The sequence below is a fragment of the Scyliorhinus torazame genome, chromosome 2 (assembly GCF_047496885.1).
Source record: "Scyliorhinus torazame isolate Kashiwa2021f chromosome 2, sScyTor2.1, whole genome shotgun sequence".
Lineage (NCBI taxonomy): Eukaryota > Metazoa > Chordata > Chondrichthyes > Carcharhiniformes > Scyliorhinidae > Scyliorhinus > Scyliorhinus torazame.
The window spans coordinates 379,129,637-379,150,173 of NC_092708.1; the positions used below are offsets into that span (position 1 = coordinate 379,129,637).

Consider the following 20,537-nt stretch of genomic DNA (forward strand, 5'->3'; position numbering starts at 1 on the left):
AGTTTCAAGCCTGCCTTTCAAAAGACAATGGGATAATTATCTGAAGGGAAAATATTTGCAGGGCCACGGGGAAAAGGCAGGTTGCTGCTGCTGCATTCTCACTGGCAAGACATGCAAGTGTTTTCAAAAGCTTGCTCCGCAGCGGTGACAGTGACGTACGTGTGGATAGGTGGAGTACTGCTCATTTACATAACTGTCATGCAGTCTGATTGACAAAGGGGAAAAGAGGCAGGTTCTGTCAATATGAATCTCCTGTTTCAATGGCAAAGGCCAGGAGCAATGTGGCAAGAGTGAAAGTGTCAGTGCTTTCATCGAAGAGTCTTTGGAATGCTGTCAGCGTGCTGTAAAAGAGGGAGGGCATATGGCACTCGGGCAACTCAAGAACATTGGCCATCGCTTCTCGGCCTTTTGGCTAAGATCAAGTGTAGTATCTGTTCTTATCAGTTTAATATCTGATACGTCCCTTATCTGGGGACCATATATTAAATTGATTTTTGGAGCAGGGAGATGGAATAGGGGCTTGCTCCGTCCACTCCACGCATCGACCTGGTATTGCAGTATCTCCAGCAACGGTGCACACCAACCCTTCATGGGGAATTTCAAACTCAAAAAACAGCTCAAACACATACAAATATACACTTTATTCACACTTCTTTCAGCACACAACAAAATGCTTTGGCAACTGGCTGCTGCTACTCACCATCTACCTGGCCCCGGGGTGTCATCAAGAATGACCAAACGCATCTTACAAGCACAACGGCGAAAGGGAACTCATTCGAAATTCACCACCCATTTCACTCTTCAATGTGCATTACTTCGCTTCTCGGCCTTTTGGCTCAGATCAAGTGTAGTCTCATTTGATCGAGGGAAGCTGAGGATTTCGATGACGATCGTGGATTGGAGAACTCGGAGGGATTGAAGTCGTCAAAGAAGAAACGTTTGGAGCTTGGCTGCTATTGGTGGATCTACATGCTGGCCTAAACCTCGGGTTTAGGCCTAACGCCGATACAGTTTCACACCCAACGTACGAGCTATGGATGCAGCTGCATCCCGACCACCAGGCTGGGGCGTGCGAAACACTGTCCGAGTCACAGTGAAGAAAACGGATGGAGAGTCACCTTTGGACCGGAAACACTTCGTGAAGAAGGTGCTGCTCGAGTGCTGTGGGTTTAAAGCAACAGAGATCTTCTGCTTGCAAAACTTCCCCAAGAATGGTTTCTTTGATGTCACCTTCAAGAGCGTCGCAGCGTGCATCAAATTCTTGAACGTCTTCAAGGAAAAAGGTAACCAGAGTCCCTTGTCGATCCTGACTGCGGAACCTCTGTTTACGCTACCGGCACAGCGAAATCGGGTTGTTACACTGCACACGTACAACCCCCACGTCCCTGTATCTGATGTGCTCACGTTCCTCGCCAGGTACGCTGAGCTGAAAAGTGACAGCGTGCAAGTGAAAGACACCTTCGGCATCTGGACAAGTGAGCACCAGGTCAAGGTGACCCTAAGAACGGACAGCAACGGAGCCATCCTGCATCCCCCCTCCAATTTCGCTATTGGAGTAAATCGTGGCTACCTCTACTACGTGGGACAGCCACGTGTATGCCACACCTGTGGCAAAACGGGGCATGTTGCCGCAAACTGCAGTGTGACCTTCTGCAAGAACTGCAGGCAGGAGGGACACATGACTAAGGACTGCAAAGAAGACAAGTGCTGCAACCTGTGTGGGGAGGCCGGCCATCTTTACAGGGCCTGCCCGAAACGCGGGGCGACATACGCTGAAATCATCAGCAGCGGAGTTAAAAAGGCGACCAGAGAGGAGGTGCATACACCCTCCACCGAAAAAGACACCACGGTTCAGAATGAGGAAAAGCAACAGAAGGGCCCCCAACAAAAAGAGGAGGCCCCAGCACCTCCTGACAACCCAACCCCAGCCCCATCTGATGAGGAACACTCAATGGAAGAGGAAGAGGATGGGACAAAGAATAAAGAGCCCTGGGAAACCGTGAACAGGGACAAACGTAAGAGGAAACAAAAAAACAAACTGAAGAACCCTCTGAGGGGTAGTGGCAAAAAGCGACACCTCTCAGCCGGCGCACTTAGTGCCGACACCTCATCCGATGAGGGAAAACAGGACAAGAATCGGCCTCAGATAAAGAGGCAAAGCACCAACGGGGAACGGAAGGCACAGACCCCCCAGACCACCGACCGGGAAGAAAACAAGGTCACAGACCAACCCCCGATAGCAACGAGCAGCAACAACCCAGGTGAAGACCGGCCTGCAACCCCAACACCTACTGACCACCACGACGAACCCCAGGGCTACACCACCCCCCCAATGCATCTGCATCCAAATCACGGGGCCAGTACGGACCAGAACAGTTTTCTCAGCCCTGCAACTGTGCTAAAGTTTGCGAGCACCACCGGCATGCTGGGGAACATCGAACAGCTGGAACAGCCAACTGTATAGACTCTGGACTCTTGAGACTGGTAAATCTATCTTTTTTAAAATGGGTTTAAAAATTGCATCCATAAATGTGCGAAGCATCAAAGATACTTCGCGGTGTGTAGCCACACTCAACTATTTGGCAAATGTAAAAGCTGACCTACTGTTCCTGCAGGAGTGCGGAATTCCGCACCTCAGCAACTACAGGCGCTGGTCGAGCTGGTGGTCCCACGGGCCATCCATCTGGTCAGGAGGAAACGACTGCCGCTCCTCCGGCCTGGGTATTCTGCTGCGGGGAGGCAACTTCACCATCTCCGACGTTAAGGAGGTGGTGGGCGGGCGCCTCCTCGTAGCAGACGTGAAATACAAGAACACCCCTCTCAGACTTATTAATGTGTACGCCCCGGCCGTAAAAAGTGAGCGGCTGGCAGTTCTTCAGCAACTCCCACTGCTGTTGGCCACCTCCAAGCCGGTCATCCTGGGTGGTGACTTCAACTGCATCATCGATGCGGCTGGACGATCCAGCAAAGCCGACAGCAAACTGGACGCTACGTCCAGACTCCTGATGGAAACGGTAAAAGACGCCAAGCTGCTCGACGTCTGCAGCAACCCTGCAGACGGCGCGCAGCGTAGATACACATGGTCACGGCCAGACGGGTCCGTCCGCTCCAGGATAGACTTCTTTTTTGTGTCCCGAGCTTTCACGGTCAGGTCCACCGACGTAACGCCGGTGTTCTTCTCTGACCACTGCCTCCTACTGGCCGACTGCCACCTGCAGGAAGACCAGGGGGTAGGCAGGGGGACGTGGAAGCTAAATGTAAAACTGCTGACCCCTGAGAACATCGAGGAACTCAGGAGGGATTACAAAGGTTGGAGAACCGTGAAACCCCTCTTTGAGGCCCCACATCTCTGGTGGGAAGCAATCAAGGGGAATATCAAGAGGTTTTTCATCCTCAAGGGCGTTCAAAAGGTGAGAGAGAGACGAGGGGTCATGTCCAGGCTCCAGAAAAGTATGCAAAATTTGCTCCAGCTGCAGTCGATGGGGGTGGATGTCAAGGAGGATCTCCAAGAGGTGAAGAGCCAGCAAGCCTCGCTCTACACCTCGGAGGCCTCCAAGGTTATCTTCCGTTCCAGAGTCCGCTCCGTGGAGCAGGACGAAAAGTGCTCACGCTTCTTCTTCCAAAAGGTGCACAGAGACACCTCTGTGATCAGCAGCCTGAAGGAAGAAGATGGCTCTGAAAAGTCATCGCAGTCTGACATCCTGAGGATCAGCCAATCCTTTTATGCCGGACTGTATGACCTGAAGCCAACAGATAGCACTGTTTCCCAGACCTTCCTGTCGACTATCACGGAGGTCATAGGCGACAGCGAGCTGGAAAACCTGGACAAACCACTAACTCTGGACGAGCTGACAAAGGCCGCCAAGTCCTTCGAGACGAGTAAAACTCCCGGAAGCGACGGCTTACCGGTTGAGTTGTATTTGGCTCTGTGGGACTGGATGGGCCCAGACCTGCTGGAAGTGTACGAGAGTATGCTTCTGGAAGGCAGCATGTCAGAGTCCATGAGGAAAGGCATCATCACCCTCATCTACAAACAGAAGGGGGAAAGGGAAGAAATTCGAAATTGGCGACCCATTTCACTGTTGAATGTGGACTACAAAATTCTAGCAAAGGTCATCGCCAATCGGGTCAGGTCTGCTCTGGAGTCGGTGATCCACCCTGACCAGACCTGTGCTGTACCCGGCAGGAAGATCTCTGATAGCCTCGCGCTACTCAGGGATACGATCGCCTACGTGCAGGACAGGGGGGTGGACACTTGCCTCATCAGCCTTGACCAGGAGAAGGCTTTTGACAGAATATCGCACACCTACATGATGGATGTGCTCTCCAAAATGGGGTTTGGGGAGGGAATTCGCAATTGGATCAAACTGCTCTACACAAACATCTATAGCGCAGTCTCAATCAATGGGTGGGAATCAGAAAAGTTCCAGATCAGATCTGGAGTCAGGCAGGGCTGCCCTCTCTCCTCTGCCCTTTTTGTGTGCTGCATAGAACCTTTTGCCGAGTCCATCAGGAGGGATCCGGGTATAAGAGGAGTGACGATCCCAGGCAGTGGAGGCATGCAAGTCAAGGCCTCCCTGTACATGGACGACGTTGCCGTCTTCTGCTCGGATCCTGCGTCTGTACGCAGGCTCTTGACCACCTGCGACCAGTTTGAACTGGCCTCTGGAGCCAAGGTAAACCGGGGCAAGAGCGAGGCCATGTTCTTTGGGAACTGGGCCGACCGGTCCTTTGTCCCCTTCACTGTCAGGTCCGATTACCTGAAGGTGCTGGGGATATGGTTCGGAGCTGCTGGGGCGTGCACCAAAAACTGGGAGGAGCGCATAGGAAAGGTAAGACAGAAACTGGGCTGGTGGGAGCAACGCTCCCTCTCCATTGCGGGCAAAACCCTGGTCATCAGGTGTGAGGTACTCTCGGTGCTACTGTACGTGGCGCAGGTCTGGCCCATAACCCGACCCTACGCCACAGCAGTCACCCGGGCCATCTTCAAATTTATCTGGCGATCCAAGATGGACCGTGTCCGAAGGGACACCATGTACAAACCTCTGGAGAAGGGAGGGCGGAACGTACCCAACGCCTCCCTCATCCTGCTGGCCACCTTTGTGTCCAGCTGCATCAAGCTGTGCGTGGACCCCCAGTATGCAAATACCAAGTGTCACTACATACTGAGGTTCTACCTGTCCCCGGTGTTGCGAAGGATGGGCCTGGCCTCATTGCCGCGGAACGCTCCAAGTAGTTGGACCGTACCGTACCACCTGTCCTTCGTGGAAAAGTTTTTGAAGAAAAACATCTTTGACCACAAGGCAATGAAGCAGTGGTCAGCACGTAATGTCCTCGAGGCCCTCAGGGAAAAGGAGACCGTGGAGGACGTTGGATGGTTCCCTGAGCAGACTGCCAGAGTCATCTGGCAGAACGCCTCATCACCAGAACTTTCAAACAAGCACCAAGACCTAGCTTGGCTGGTGGTGAGAAGGGCCCTCCCTGTCAGATTCTTCATGCACACCCGAAGGCTCTGCACCAATGCACGCTGCCCTCGGAGTGGCTGTGGGGGAAATGAGACGGTCACACACCTCCTTGTGGAATGTGCCTTTGCAAAGAAGGTCTGGAGAGAGATGCAGTGGTATTTGTCAAGGTTTATCCCAAACAGATCTGTGACACAGGACTCTGTGCTCTACGGACTGTTTCCAGGGACACACACCGAGACAAATATCAACTGCTGCTGGAAGGTCATCAACTCGGTAAAAGACGCTCTTTGGTCTGCCCGAAACTTGCTGATCTTCCAGTGCAAAGAATTGTCCTCGACCGAGTGTTGCAGACTGGCACATTCCAAGGTCCAGGACTACGTGCTGAGGGACGCACTCAAGCTTGGGGCAGCTGCCGCCAAGGCGCAATGGGGAAAGACCACAGTGTAAAGTCTTTCCAGCAAATGTACACCGAGGGGCGCGTAACAGTGTAAAGCCCCTCGGTCTGGGCAATCAACACTCCAATGTATAAAACAAACATGCCACTGTAAATATTTAAGAAGGAATTGTAATGTAAAGAGTGATATGTGTACGACAATATCAAAATTGAATGAAAGAAAGTCAAGGCAACATGTAACCCTGCCGAAAATGTACAGTCAAGACAATTTGAAATGTTTCTGAAATGCTCATGATAAATTTTTATGAATAAAGTATATTTTTTTGAATAAAAAAAAAAAAAAAAAAAAAAAATCTGTTCTTATCAGTTTAATATCTGATACGTCCCTTATCTGGGGACCATATATTAAATTGATTTTTGGAGCAGGGAGATGGAATAGGGGCTTGCTCCGTCCACTCCACGCATCGACCTGGTATTGCAGTATCTCCAGCAACGGTGCACACCACCCCTTCATGGGGAATTTCAAACTCAAAAAACAGCTCAAACACATACAAATATACACTTTATTCACAGTTCTTTCAGCACACAACAAAATGCTTTGGCAACTGGCTGCTGCTACTCACCATCTACCTGGCCCCGGGGTGTCATGAAGAATGACCAAACGCATCTTACAAGCACAACGGCGAAAGGGAACTCATTCGAAATTCACCACCCATTTCACTCTTCAATGTGCATTACTCCGCTTCTCGGCCTTTTGGCTAAGATCAAGTGTAGTCTCATTTGATCGAGGGAAGCTGAGGATTTCGATGACGATCGTGGATTGGAGAACTCGGAGGGATTGAAGTCGCCAAAGAAAAAACGTTTGGAGCTTGGCTGCTATTGGTGGATCTACATGCTGGCCTAAACCTCGGGTTTAGGCCTAACGCCGATACAGTTTCACACCCAACGTACGAGCTATGGATGCAGCTGCATCCCGACCACCAGGCTGGGGCGTGCGAAACACTGTCCGAGTCACAGTGAAGAAAACGGATGGAGAGTCACCTTTGGACCGGAAACACTTCGTGAAGAAGGTGCTGCTCGAGTGCTGTGGGTTTAAAGCAACAGAGATCTTCTGCTTGCAAAACTTCCCCAAGAATGGTTTCTTTGATGTCACCTTCAAGAGCGTCGCAGCGTGCATCAAATTCTTGAACGTCTTCAAGGAAAAAGGTAACCAGAGTCCCTTGTCGATCCTGACTGCGGAACCTCTGTTTACGCTACCGGCACAGCGAAATCGGGTTGTTACACTGCACACGTACAACCCCCACGTCCCTGTATCTGATGTGCTCACGTTCCTCGCCAGGTACGCTGAGCTGAAAAGTGACAGCGTGCAAGTGAAAGACACCTTCGGCATCTGGACAAGTGAGCACCAGGTCAAGGTGACCCTAAGAACGGACAGCAACGGAGCCATCCTGCATCCCCCCTCCAATTTCGCTATTGGAGTAAATCGTGGCTACCTCTACTACGTGGGACAGCCACGTGTATGCCACACCTGTGGCAAAACGGGGCATGTTGCCGCAAACTGCAGTGTGACCTTCTGCAAGAACTGCAGGCAGGAGGGACACATGACTAAGGACTGCAAAGAAGACAAGTGCTGCAACCTGTGTGGGGAGGCCGGCCATCTTTACAGGGCCTGCCCGAAACGCGGGGCGACATACGCTGAAATCATCAGCAGCGGAGTTAAAAAGGCGACCAGAGAGGAGGTGCATACACCCTCCACCGAAAAAGACACCACGGTTCAGAATGAGGAAAAGCAACAGAAGGGCCCCCAACAAAAAGAGGAGGCCCCAGCACCTCCTGACAACCCAACCCCAGCCCCATCTGATGAGGAACACTCAATGGAAGAGGAAGAGGATGGGACAAAGAATAAAGAGCCCTGGGAAACCGTGAACAGGGACAAACGTAAGAGGAAACAAAAAAACAAACTGAAGAACCCCCTGAGGGGTAGTGGCAAAAAGCGACACCTCTCAGCCGGCGCACTTAGTGCCGACACCTCATCCGATGAGGGAAAACAGGACAAGAATCGGCCTCAAATAAAGAGGCAAAGCACCGACGTGGAACGGAAGGCACAGACCCCCCAGACCACCGACCGGGAAGAAAACAAGGTCACAGACCAACCCCCGATAGCAACGAGCAGCAATAACCCAGGTGAAGACCGGCCTGCAACCCCAACACCTACTGACTGCCACGACGAACCCCAGGGCTACACCACCCCCCCAATGCATCTGCATCAAAATCACGGGGCCAGTACGGACCAGAACAGTTTTCTCAGCCCTGCAACTGTGCTAAAGTTTGCGAGCACCACCGGCATGCTGGGGAACATTCAACAGCTGGAACAGCCAACTGTATAGACTCTGGACTCTTGAGATTGGTAAATCTATCTTTTCATAATGGGTTTAAAAATTGCATCCATAAATGTGCGAAGCATCAAAGATACTTCGCGGTGTGTAGCCACACTCAACTATTTGGCAAATGTAAAAGCTGACCTACTGTTCCTGCAGGAGTGCGGAATTCCGCACCTCAGCAACTACAGGCGCTGGTCGAGCTGGTGGTCCCACGGGCCATCCATCTGGTCAGGAGGAAACGACTGCCGCTCCTCCGGCCTGGGTATTCTGCTGCGGGGAGGCAACTTCACCATCTCCGACGTTAAGGAGGTGGTGGGCGGGCGCCTCCTCGTAGCAGACGTGAAATACAAAAACACCCCTCTCAGACTTATAAATGTGTACGCCCCGGCCGTAAAAAGTGAGCGGCTGGCAGTTCTTCAGCAACTCCCACTGCTGTTGGCCACCTCCAAGCCGGTCATCCTGGGTGGTGACTTCAACTGCATCATCGATGCGGCTGGACGATCCAGCAAAGCCGACAGCAAACTAGACGCTACGTCCAGACTCCTGATGGAAACGGTAAAAGACGCCAAGCTGCTCGACGTCTGCAGCAACCCTGCAGACGGCGCGCAGCGTAGATATACATGGTCACGGCCGGATGGGTCCGTCCGCTCCAGGATAGACTTCTTTTTTGTGTCCCGAGCTTTCACGGTCAGGTCCACCGACGTAACGCCGGTGTTCTTCTCTGACCACTGCCTCCTACTGGCCGACTGCCACCTGCAGGAAGACCAGGGGGTAGGCAGGGGGACGTGGAAGCTAAATGTAAAACTGCTGACCCCTGAGAACATCGAGGAACTCAGGAGGGATTACAAAGGTTGGAGAACCGTGAAACCCCTCTTTGAGGCCCCACATCTCTGGTGGGAAGCAATCAAGGGGAATATCAAGAGGTTTTTCATCCTCAAGGGCGTTCAAAAGGTGAGAGAGAGACGAGGGGTCATGTCCAGGCTCCAGAAAAGTATGCAAAATTTGCTCCAGCTGCAGTCGATGGGGGTGGATGTCAAGGAGGATCTCCAAGAGGTGAAGAGCCAGCAAGCCTCGCTCTACACCTCGGAGGCCTCCAAGGTTATCTTCCGTTCCAGAGTCCGCTCCGTGGAGCAGGACGAAAAGTGCTCACGCTTCTTCTTCCAAAAGGTGCACAGAGACACCTCTGTGATCAGCAGCCTGAAGGAAGAAGATGGCTCTGAAAAGTCATCGCAGTCTGACATCCTGAGGATCAGCCAATCCTTTTATGCCGGACTGTATGACCTGAAGCCAACAGATAGCACTGTTTCCCAGACCTTCCTGTCGACTATCACGGAGGTCATAGGCGACAGCGAGCTGGAAAACCTGGACAAACCACTGACTCTGGACGAGCTGACAAAGGCCGCCAAGTCCTTCGAGACGAGTAAAACTCCCGGAAGCGACGGCTTACCGGTTGAGTTGTATTCGGCTCTGTGGGACTGGATGGGCCCAGACCTGCTGGAAGTGTACGAGAGTATGCTTCTGGAAGGCAGCATGTCAGAGTCCATGAGGAAAGGCATCATCACCCTCATCTACAAACAGAAGGGGGAAAGGGAAGAAATTCGAAATTGGCGACCCATTTCACTGTTGAATGTGGACTACAAAATTCTAGCAAAGGTCATCGCCAATCGGGTCAGGTCTGCTCTGGAGTCGGTGATCCACCCTGACCAGACCTGTGCTGTACCCGGCAGGAAGATCTCTGATAGCCTCGCGCTACTCAGGGATACGATCGCCTACGTGCAGGACAGGGGGGTGGACACTTGCCTCATCAGCCTTGACCAGGAGAAGGCTTTTGACAGAATATCGCACACCTACATGATGGATGTGCTCTCCAAAATGGGGTTTGGGGAGGGAATTCGCAATTGGATCAAACTGCTCTACACAAACATCTATAGCGCAGTCTCAATCAATGGGTGGGAATCAGAAAAGTTCCAGATCAGATCTGGAGTCAGGCAGGGCTGCCCTCTCTCCTCTGCCCTTTTTGTGTGCTGCATAGAACCTTTTGCCGAGTCCATCAGGAGGGATCCGGGTATAAGAGGAGTGACGATCCCAGGCAGTGGAGGCATGCAAGTCAAGGCCTCCCTGTACATGGACGACGTTGCCGTCTTCTGCTCGGATCCTGCGTCTGTACGCAGGCTCTTAACCACCTGCGACCAGTTTGAACTGGCCTCTGGAGCCAAGGTAAACCGGGGCAAGAGCGAGGCCATGTTCTTTGGGAACTGGGCCGACCGGTCCTTTGTCCCCTTCACTGTCAGGTCAGATTACCTGAAGGTGCTGGGGATATGGTTCGGAGCTGCTGGGGCGTGCACCAAAAACTGGGAGGAGCGCATAGGAAAGGTAAGACAGAAACTGGGCTGGTGGGAGCAACGCTCCCTCTCCATTGCGGGCAAAACCCTGGTCATCAGGTGTGAGGTACTCTCGGTGCTACTGTACGTGGCGCAGGTCTGGCCCATAACCCGACCCTACGCCACAGCAGTCACCCGGGCCATCTTCAAATTTATCTGGCGATCCAAGATGGACCGTGTCCGAAGGGACACCATGTACAAACCTCTGGAGAAGGGAGGGCGGAACGTACCCAACGCCTCCCTCATCCTGCTGGCCACCTTTGTGTCCAGCTGCATCAAGCTGTGCGTGGACCCCCAGTATGCAAACACCAAGTGTCACTACATACTGAGGTTCTACCTGTCCCCGGTGTTGCGAAGGATGGGCCTGGCCTCATTGCCGCGGAACGCTCCAAGTAGTTGGACCGTACCGTACCACCTGTCCTTCGTGGAAAAGTTTTTGAAGAAAAACACCTTTGACCACAAGGCAATGAAGCAGTGGTCAGCACGTAATGTCCTCGAGGCCCTCAGGGAAAAGGAGACCGTGGAGGACGTTGGATGGTTCCCTGAGCAGACTGCCAGAGTCATCTGGCAGAACGCCTCATCACCAGAACTTTCAAACAAGCACCAAGACCTAGCTTGGCTGGTGGTGAGAAGGGCCCTCCCTGTCAGATTCTTCATGCACACCCGAAGGCTCTGCACCAATGCACGCTGCCCTCGGAGTGGCTGTGGGGGAAATGAGACGGTCACACACCTCCTTGTGGAATGTGCCTTTGCAAAGAAGGTCTGGAGAGAGATGCAGTGGTATTTGTCAAGGTTTATCCCAAACAGATCTGTGACACAGGACTCTGTGCTCTACGGACTGTTTCCAGGGACACACACCGAGACAAATATCAACTGCTGCTGGAAGGTCATCAACTCGGTAAAAGACGCTCTTTGGTCTGCCCGAAACTTGCTGATCTTCCAGTGCAAAGAATTGTCCTCGACCGAGTGTTGCAGACTGGCACATTCCAAGGTCCAGGACTACGTGCTGAGGGACGCACTCAAGCTTGGGGCAGCTGCCGCCAAGGCGCAATGGGGAAAGACCACAGTGTAAAGTCTTTCCAGCAAACGTACACCGAGGGGCGCGTAACAGTGTAAAGCCCCTCGGTCTGGGCAACCAACACTCCAATGTATAAAACAAACATGCCACTGTAAATATTTAAGAAGGAATTGTAATGTAAAGAGTGATATTTGTACGACAATATCATAATTGAATGAAAGAAAGTCAAGGCAACATGTAACCCTGCCGAAAATGTACAGTCAAGACAATTTGAAATGTTTCTGTAATGCTCATGATAAATTTTTATGAATAAAGTATATTTTTTTGAAAAAAAAAAAAAAAAAAAAAAAAAAAAAATCTGTTCTTATCAGTTTAATATCTGATACGTCCCTTATCTGGGGACCATATATTAAATTGATTTTTGGAGCAGGGAGATGGAATAGGGGCTTGCTCCGTCCACTCCACGCATCGACCTGGTATTGCAGTATCTCCAGCAACGGTGCACACCACCCCTTCATGGGGAATTTCAAACTCAAAAAACAGCTCAAACACATACAAATATACACTTTATTCACAGTTCTTTCAGCACACAACAAAATGCTTTGGCAACTGGCTGCTGCTACTCACCATCTACCTGGCCCCGGGGTGTCATGAAGAATGACCAAACGCATCTTACAAGCACAACGGCGAAAGGGAACTCATTCGAAATTCACCACCCATTTCACTCTTCAATGTGCATTACTCCGCTTCTCGGCCTTTTGGCTAAGATCAAGTGTAGTCTCATTTGATCGAGGGAAGCTGAGGATTTTGATGACGATCGTGGATTGGAGAACTCGGAGGGATTGAAGTCGTCAAAGAAGAAACGTTTGGAGCTTGGCTATTGGTGGATCTACATGCTGGCCTAAACCTCGGGTTTAGGCCTAACGCCGATACAGTTTCACACCCAACGTACGAGCTATGGATGCAGCTGCATCCCGACCACCAGGCTGGGGCGTGCGAAACACTGTCCGAGTCACAGTGAAGAAAACGGATGGAGAGTCACCTTTGGACCGGAAACACTTCGTGAAGAAGGTGCTGCTCGAGTGCTGTGGGTTTAAAGCAACAGAGATCTTCTGCTTGCAAAACTTCCCCAAGAATGGTTTCTTTGATGTCACCTTCAAGAGCGTCGCAGCGTGCATCAAATTCTTGAACGTCTTCAAGGAAAAAGGTAACCAGAGTCCCTTGTCGATCCTGACTGCGGAACCTCTGTTTACGCTACCGGCACAGCGAAATCGGGTTGTTACACTGCACACGTACAACCCCCACGTCCCTGTATCTGATGTGCTCACGTTCCTCGCCAGGTACGCTGAGCTGAAAAGTGACAGCGTGCAAGTGAAAGACACCTTCGGCATCTGGACAAGTGAGCACCAGGTCAAGGTGACCCGAAGAACGGACAGCAACGGAGCCATCCTGCATCCCCCCTCCAATTTCGCTATTGGAGTAAATCGTGGCTACCTCTACTACGTGGGACAGCCACGAGTATGCCACACCTGTGGCAAAACGGGGCATGTTGCCGCAAACTGCAGTGTGACCTTCTGCAAGAACTGCAGGCAGGAGGGACACATGACTAAGGACTGCAAAGAAGACAAGTGCTGCAACCTGTGTGGGGAGGCCGGCCATCTTTACAGGGCCTGCCCGAAACGCGGGGCGACATACGCTCAAATCATCAGCAGCGGAGTTAAAAAGGCGACCAGAGAGGAGGTGCATACACCCTCCACCGAAAAAGACACCACGGCTCAGAATGAGGAAAAGCAACAAAAGGGCCCCCAACAAAAAGAAGAGGCCCCAGCACCTCCTGACAACCCAACCCCAGCCCCATCTGATGAGGAACACTCAATGGAAGAGGAAGTGGATGGGACAAAGAATAAAGAGCCCTGGGAAACAGTGAACAGGGACAAACGAAAGCGGAAACAAAAAAACAAACTGAAGAACCCCCCGAGGGGTAGTGGCAAAAAGCGACACCTCTCAGCCGGCGCACTTAGCGCCGACACCTCATCCGATGAGGGAAAACAGGACAAGAATCGGCCTCAAATAAAGAGGCAAAGCACCAACGTGGAACGGAAGGCACAGACCCCCCAGACCACCGACCGGGAAGGAAACAAGGTCACAGATCAACCCCCGATAGTAACGAGCAGCAACAACCCAGGTGAAGACCGGCCTGCAACCCCAACACCTACTGACTGCTACAACGAACCCCAGGGCTACACCACCCCCCCAATGCATCTGCATCAAAATCACGGGGCCAGTACGGACCAGAACAGTTTTCTCAGCCCTGCAACTGTGCTAAAGTTTGCGAGCACCACCGGAATGCTGGGGAACATTCAACAGCTGGAACAGCCAACTGTATAGACTCTGGACTCTTGAGACTGGTAAATCTATCTTTTTATAATGGGTTTAAAAATTGCATCCATAAATGTGCGAAGCATCAAAGATACTTCGCGGTGTGTAGCCACACTCAACTATTTGGCAAATGTAAAAGCTGACCTACTGTTCCTGCAGGAGTGCGGAATTCCGCACCTCAGCAACTACAGGCGCTGGTCGAGCTGGTGGTCCCACGGGCCATCCATCTGGTCAGGAGGAAACGACTGCCGCTCCTCCGGCCTGGGTATTCTGCTGCGGGGAGGCAACTTCACCATCTCCGACGTTAAGGAGGTGGTGGGCGGGCGCCTCCTCGTAGCAGACGTGAAATACAAAAACACCCCTCTCAGACTTATTAATGTGTACGCCCCGGCCGTAAAAAGTGAGCGGCTGGCAGTTCTTCAGCAACTCCCACTGCTGTTGGCCACCTCCAAGCCGGTCATCCTGGGTGGTGACTTCAACTGCATCATCGATGCGGCTGGACGATCCAGCAAAGCCGACAGCAAACTAGACGCTACGTCCAGACTCCTGATGGAAACGGTAAAAGACGCCAAGCTGCTCGACGTCTGCAGCAACCCTGCAGACGGCGCGCAGCGTAGATACACATGGTCACGGCCAGACGGGTCCGTCCGCTCCAGGATAGACTTCTTTTTTGTGTCCCGAGCTTTCACGGTCAGGTCCACCGACGTAAAGCCGGTGTTCTTCTCTGACCACTGCCTCCTACTGGCCGACTGCCACCTGCAGGAAGACCAGGGGGTAGGCAGGGGGACGTGGAAGCTAAATGTAAAACTGCTGACCCCTGAGAACATCGAGGAACTCAGGAGGGATTACAAAGGTTGGAGAACCGTGAAACCCCTCTTTGAGGCCCCACATCTCTGGTGGGAAGCAATCAAGGGGAATATCAAGAGGTTTTTCATCCTCAAGGGCGTTCAAAAGGTGAGAGAGAGACGAGGGGTCATGTCCAGGCTCCAGAAAAGTATGCAAAATTTGCTCCAGCTGCAGTCGATGGGGGTGGATGTCAAGGAGGATCTCCAAGAGGTGAAGAGCCAGCAAGCCTCGCTCTACACCTCGGAGGCCTCCAAGGTTATCTTCCGTTCCAGAGTCCGCTCCGTGGAGCAGGACGAAAAGTGCTCACGCTTCTTCTTCCAAAAGGTGCACAGAGACACCTCTGTGATCAGCAGCCTGAAGGAAGAAGATGGCTCTGAAAAGTCATCGCAGTCTGACATCCTGAGGATCAGCCAATCCTTTTATGCCGGACTGTATGACCTGAAGCCAACAGATAGCACTGTTTCCCAGACCTTCCTGTCGACTATCACGGAGGTCATAGGCGACAGCGAGCTGGAAAACCTGGACAAACCACTAACTCTGGACGAGCTGACAAAGGCCGCCAAGTCCTTCGAGACGAGTAAAACTCCCGGAAGCGACGGCTTACCGGTTGAGTTGTATTCGGCTCTGTGGGACTGGATGGGCCCAGACCTGCTGGAAGTGTACGAGAGTATGCTTCTGGAAGGCAGCATGTCAGAGTCCATGAGGAAAGGCATCATCACCCTCATCTACAAGCAGAAGGGGGAAAGGGAAGAAATTCGAAATTGGCGACCCATTTCACTGTTGAATGTGGACTACAAAATTCTAGCAAAGGTCATCGCCAATCGGGTCAGGTCTGCTCTGGAGTCGGTGATCCACCCTGACCAGACCTGTGCTGTACCCGGCAGGAAGATCTCTGATAGCCTCGCGCTACTCAGGGATACGATCGCCTACGTGCAGGACAGGGGGGTGGACACTTGCCTCATCAGCCTTGACCAGGAGAAGGCTTTTGACAGAATATCACACACCTACATGATGGATGTGCTCTCCAAAATGGGGTTTGGGGAGGGAATTCGCAATTGGATCAAACTGCTCTACACAAACATCTATAGCGCAGTCTCAATCAATGGGTGGGAATCAGAAAAGTTCCAGATCAAATCTGGAGTCAGGCAGGGCTGCCCTCTCTCCTCTGCCCTTTTTGTGTGCTGCATAGAACCTTTTGCCGAGTCCATCAGGAGGGATCCGGGCATAAGAGGAGTGACGATCCCAGGCAGTGGAGGCATGCAAGTCAAGGCCTCCCTGTACATGGACGACGTTGCCGTCTTCTGCTCGGATCCCGCGTCTGTGCGCAGGCTCTTGACCACCTGCGACCAGTTTGAACTGGCCTCGGGAGCCAAGGTAAACCGTGGCAAGAGCGAGGCCATGTTCTTTGGGAACTGGGCCGACCGGTCCTTTGTCCCCTTCACTGTCAGGTCAGATTACCTGAAGGTGCTGGGGATATGGTTCGGAGCTGCTGGGGCGTGCACCAAAAACTGGGAGGAGCGCCTAGGAAAGGTAAGACAGAAACTGGGCTGGTGGGAGCAACGCTCCCTCTCCATTGCGGGCAAAACCCTGGTCATCAGGTGTGAGGTACTCTCGGTGTTGCTGTACGTGGCGCAGGTCTGGCCCATAACCCGACCCTGCGCCACAGCAGTCACCCGGGCCATCTTCAAATTTATCTGGCGATCCAAGATGGACCGTGTCCGAAGGGACACCATGTACAAACCTCTGGAGAAGGGAGGGCGGAACGTACCCAACGCCTCCCTCATCCTGCTGGCCACCTTTGTGTCCAGCTGCATCAAGCTGTGCGTGGACCCCCAGTATGCAAACACCAAGTGTCACTACATACTGAGGTTCTACCTGTCCCCGGTGTTGCGAAGGATGGGCCTGGCCTCATTGCCGCGGAACGCTCCAAGTAGTTGGACCGTACCGTACCACCTGTCCTTTGTGGAAAAGTTTTTGAAGGAAAACACCTTTGACCACAAGGCAATGAAGCAGTGGTCAGCACGTAATGTCCTCGAGGCCCTCAGGGAAAAGGAGACCGTGGAGGACGTTGGATGGTTCCCTGAGCAGACTGCCAGAGTCATCTGGCAGAACGCCTCATCACCAGAACTTTCAAACAAGCACCAAGACCTAGCTTGGCTGGTGGTGAGAAAGGCCCTCCCTGTCAGATTCTTCATGCACACCCGAAGGCTCTGCACCAATGCACGCTGCCCTCGGAGTGGCTGTGGGGGAAATGAGACGGTCACACACCTCCTTGTGGAATGTGCCTTTGCAAAGAAGGTCTGGAGAGAGATGCAGTGGTATTTGTCAAGGTTTATCCCAAACAGATCTGTGACACAGGACTCTGTGCTCTACGGACTGTTTCCAGGAACACACACCGAGACAAATATCAACTGCTGCTGGAAGGTCATCAACTCGGTAAAAGACGCTCTTTGGTCTGCCCGAAACTTGCTGATCTTCCAGTGCAAAGAATTGTCCTCGACCGAGTGTTGCAGACTGGCACATTCCAAGGTCCAGGACTACGTGCTGAGGGACGCACTCAAGCTTGGGGCAGCGGCCGCCAAGGCGCAATGGGGAAAGACCTCTGTGTAAGGGCTTTCCAGCAAATGTACACCGAGGGGCGGGTAACAGTGTAAAGCCCCTCGGTCTGGGCAACCAACACTCCAATGTATAAAACAAACATGGCACTGTAAATATTTAAGAAGGAATTGTAATGTAAAGAGTGATATGTGTACGACAATATCAAAATTGAATGAAAGAAAGTCAAGGCAACATGTAACCCTGCCGGAAATGTACAGTCAAGACAATTTGAAATGTTTCTGTAATGCTCATGATAAATTTTTATGAATAAAGTATATTTTTTTGAAAAAAAAAAAAAAAAAAAAAAAAAAAAAATCTGTTCTTATCAGTTTAATATCTGATACGTCCCTTATCTGGGGACCATATATTAAATTGATTTTTGGAGCAGGGAGATGGAATAGGGGCTTGCTCCGTCCACTCCACGCATCGACCTGGTATTGCAGTATCTCCAGCAATGGTGCACACCACCCCTTCATGGGGAATTTCAAACTCAAAAAACAGCTCAAACACATACAAATATACACTTTATTCACAGTTCTTTCAGCACACAACAAAATGCTTTGGCAACTGGCTGCTGCTACTCACCATCTACCTGGCCCCGGGGTGTCATCAAGAATGACCAAACGCATCTTACAAGCACAACGGCGAAAGGGAACTCATTCGAAATTCACCACCCATTTCACTCTTCAATGTGCATTACTCCGCTTCTCGGCCTTTTGGCTAAGATCAAGTGTAGTCTCATTTGATCGAGGGAAGCTGAGGATTTTGATGACGATCGTGGATTGGAGAACTCGGAGGGATTGAAGTCGTCAAAGAAGAAACGTTTGGAGCTTGGCTGCTATTGGTGGATCTACATGCTGGCCTAAACCTCGGGTTTAGGCCTAACGCCGATACAGTTTCACACCCAACGTACGAGCTATGGATGCAGCTGCATCCCGACCACCAGGCTGGGGCGTGCGAAACACTGTCCGAGTCACAGTGAAGAAAACGGATGGAGAGTCACCTTTGGACCGGAAACACTTCGTGAAGAAGGTGCTGCTCGAGTGCTGTGGGTTTAAAGCAACAGAGATCTTCTGCTTGCAAAACTTCCCCAAGAATGGTTTCTTTGATGTCACCTTCAAGAGCGTCGCAGCGTGCATCAAATTCTTGAACGTCTTCAAGGAAAAAGGTAACCAGAGTCCCTTGTCGATCCTGACTGCGGAACCTCTGTTTACGCTACCGGCACAGCGAAATCGGGTTGTTACACTGCACACGTACAACCCCCACGTCCCTGTATCTGATGTGCTCACGTTCCTCGCCAGGTACGCTGAGCTGAAAAGTGACAGCGTGCAAGTGAAAGACACCTTCGGCATCTGGACAAGTGAGCACCAGGTCAAGGTGACCCTAAGAACGGACAGCAACGGAGCCATCCTGCATCCCCCCTCCAATTTCGCTATTGGAGTAAATCGTGGCTACCTCTACTACGTGGGACAGCCACGAGTATGCCACACCTGTGGCAAAACGGGGCATGTTGCCGCAAACTGCAGTGTGACCTTCTGCAAGAACTGCAGGCAGGAGGGACACATGACTAAGGACTGCAAAGAAGACAAGTGCTGCAACCTGTGTGGGGAGGCCGGCCATCTTTACAGGGCCTGCCCGAAACGCGGGGCGACATACGCTCAAATCATCAGCAGCGGAGTTAAAAAGGCGACCAGAGAGGAGGTGCATACACCCTCCACCGAAAAAGACACCACGGCTCAGAATGAGGAAAAGCAACAAAAGGGCCCCCAACAAAAAGAAGAGGCCCCAGCACCTCCTGACAACCCAACCCCAGCCCCATCTGATGAGGAACACTCAATGGAAGAGGAAGAGGATGGGACAAAGAATAAAGAGCCCTGGGAAACAGTGAACAGGGACAAACGAAAGCGGAAACAAAAAAACAAACTGAAGAACCCCCCGAGGGGTAGTGGCAAAAAGCGACACCTCTCAGCCGGCGCACTTAGCGCCGACACCTCATCCGATGAGGGAAAACAGGACAAGAATCGGCCTCAAATAAAGAGGCAAAGCACCAACGTGGAACGGAAGGCACAGACCCCCCAGACCACCGACCGGGAAGGAAACAAGGTCACAGATCAACCCCCGATAGTAACGAGCAGCAACAACCCAGGTGAAGACCGGCCTGCAACCCCAACACCTACTGACTGCTACAACGAACCCCAGGGCTACACCACCCCCCCAATGCATCTGCATCAAAATCACGGGGCCAGTACGGACCAGAACAGTTTTCTCAGCCCTGCAACTGTGCTAAAGTTTGCGAGCACCACCGGAATGCTGGGGAACATTCAACAGCTGGAACAGCCAACTGTATAGACTCTGGACTCTTGAGACTGGTAAATCTATCTTTTTATAATGGGTTTAAAAATTGCATCCATAAATGTGCGAAGCATCAAAGATACTTCGCGGTGTGTAGCCACACTCAACTATTTGGCAAATGTAAAAGCTGACCTACTGTTCCTGCAGGAGTGCGGAATTCCGCACCTCAGCAACTACAGGCGCTGGTCGAGCTGGTGGTCCCACGGGCCATCCATCTGGTCAGGAGGAAACGACTGCCGCTCCTCCGGCCTGGGTATTCTGCTGCGGGGAGGCAACTTCACCATCTCCGACGTTAAGGAGGTGGTGGGCGGGCGCCTCCTCGTAGCAGACGTGAAATACAAAAACACCCCTCTCAGACTTATTAATGTGTACGCCCCGGCCGTAAAAAGTGAGCGGCTGGCAGTTCTTCAGCAACTCCCACTGCTGTTGGCCACCTCCAAGCCGGTCATCCTGGGTGGTGACTTCAACTGCATCATCGATGCGGCTGGACGATCCAGCAAAGCCGACAGCAAACTAGACGCTACGTCCAGACTCCTGATGGAAACGGTAAAAGACGCCAAGCTGCTCGACGTCTGCAGCAACCCTGCAGACGGCGCGCAGCGTAGATACACATGGTCACGGCCAGACGGGTCCGTCCGCTCCAGGATAGACTTCTTTTTTGTGTCCCGAGCTTTCACGGTCAGGTCCACCGACGTAACGCCGGTGTTCTTCTCTGACCACTGC

The 20,537-nt window shown here is 52.1% G+C and overlaps 4 non-coding genes across 4 annotated transcripts; all 4 read left to right on the forward strand.

The window, feature by feature from the left end:
• The first annotated feature begins 392 nt into the window (after nucleotides 1–392).
• LOC140408148 (U2 spliceosomal RNA) lies at nucleotides 393–583 on the forward strand. The gene has a single exon (XR_011940064.1). It is a non-coding gene; the product is annotated as a U2 spliceosomal RNA (small nuclear RNA).
• A 5,591-nt stretch (nucleotides 584–6,174) lies between these two features.
• LOC140407990 (U2 spliceosomal RNA) lies at nucleotides 6,175–6,365 on the forward strand. The gene has a single exon (XR_011939944.1). It is a non-coding gene; the product is annotated as a U2 spliceosomal RNA (small nuclear RNA).
• Nucleotides 6,366–11,955: 5,590 nt separating this feature from the next.
• Nucleotides 11,956–12,149, forward strand: LOC140408002 (U2 spliceosomal RNA). Its single transcript, XR_011939956.1, has one exon. It is a non-coding gene; the product is annotated as a U2 spliceosomal RNA (small nuclear RNA).
• Nucleotides 12,150–17,736: 5,587 nt separating this feature from the next.
• LOC140408015 (U2 spliceosomal RNA) lies at nucleotides 17,737–17,930 on the forward strand. Its single transcript, XR_011939966.1, has one exon. It is a non-coding gene; the product is annotated as a U2 spliceosomal RNA (small nuclear RNA).
• The last annotated feature ends 2,607 nt before the right edge of the window (nucleotides 17,931–20,537 follow it).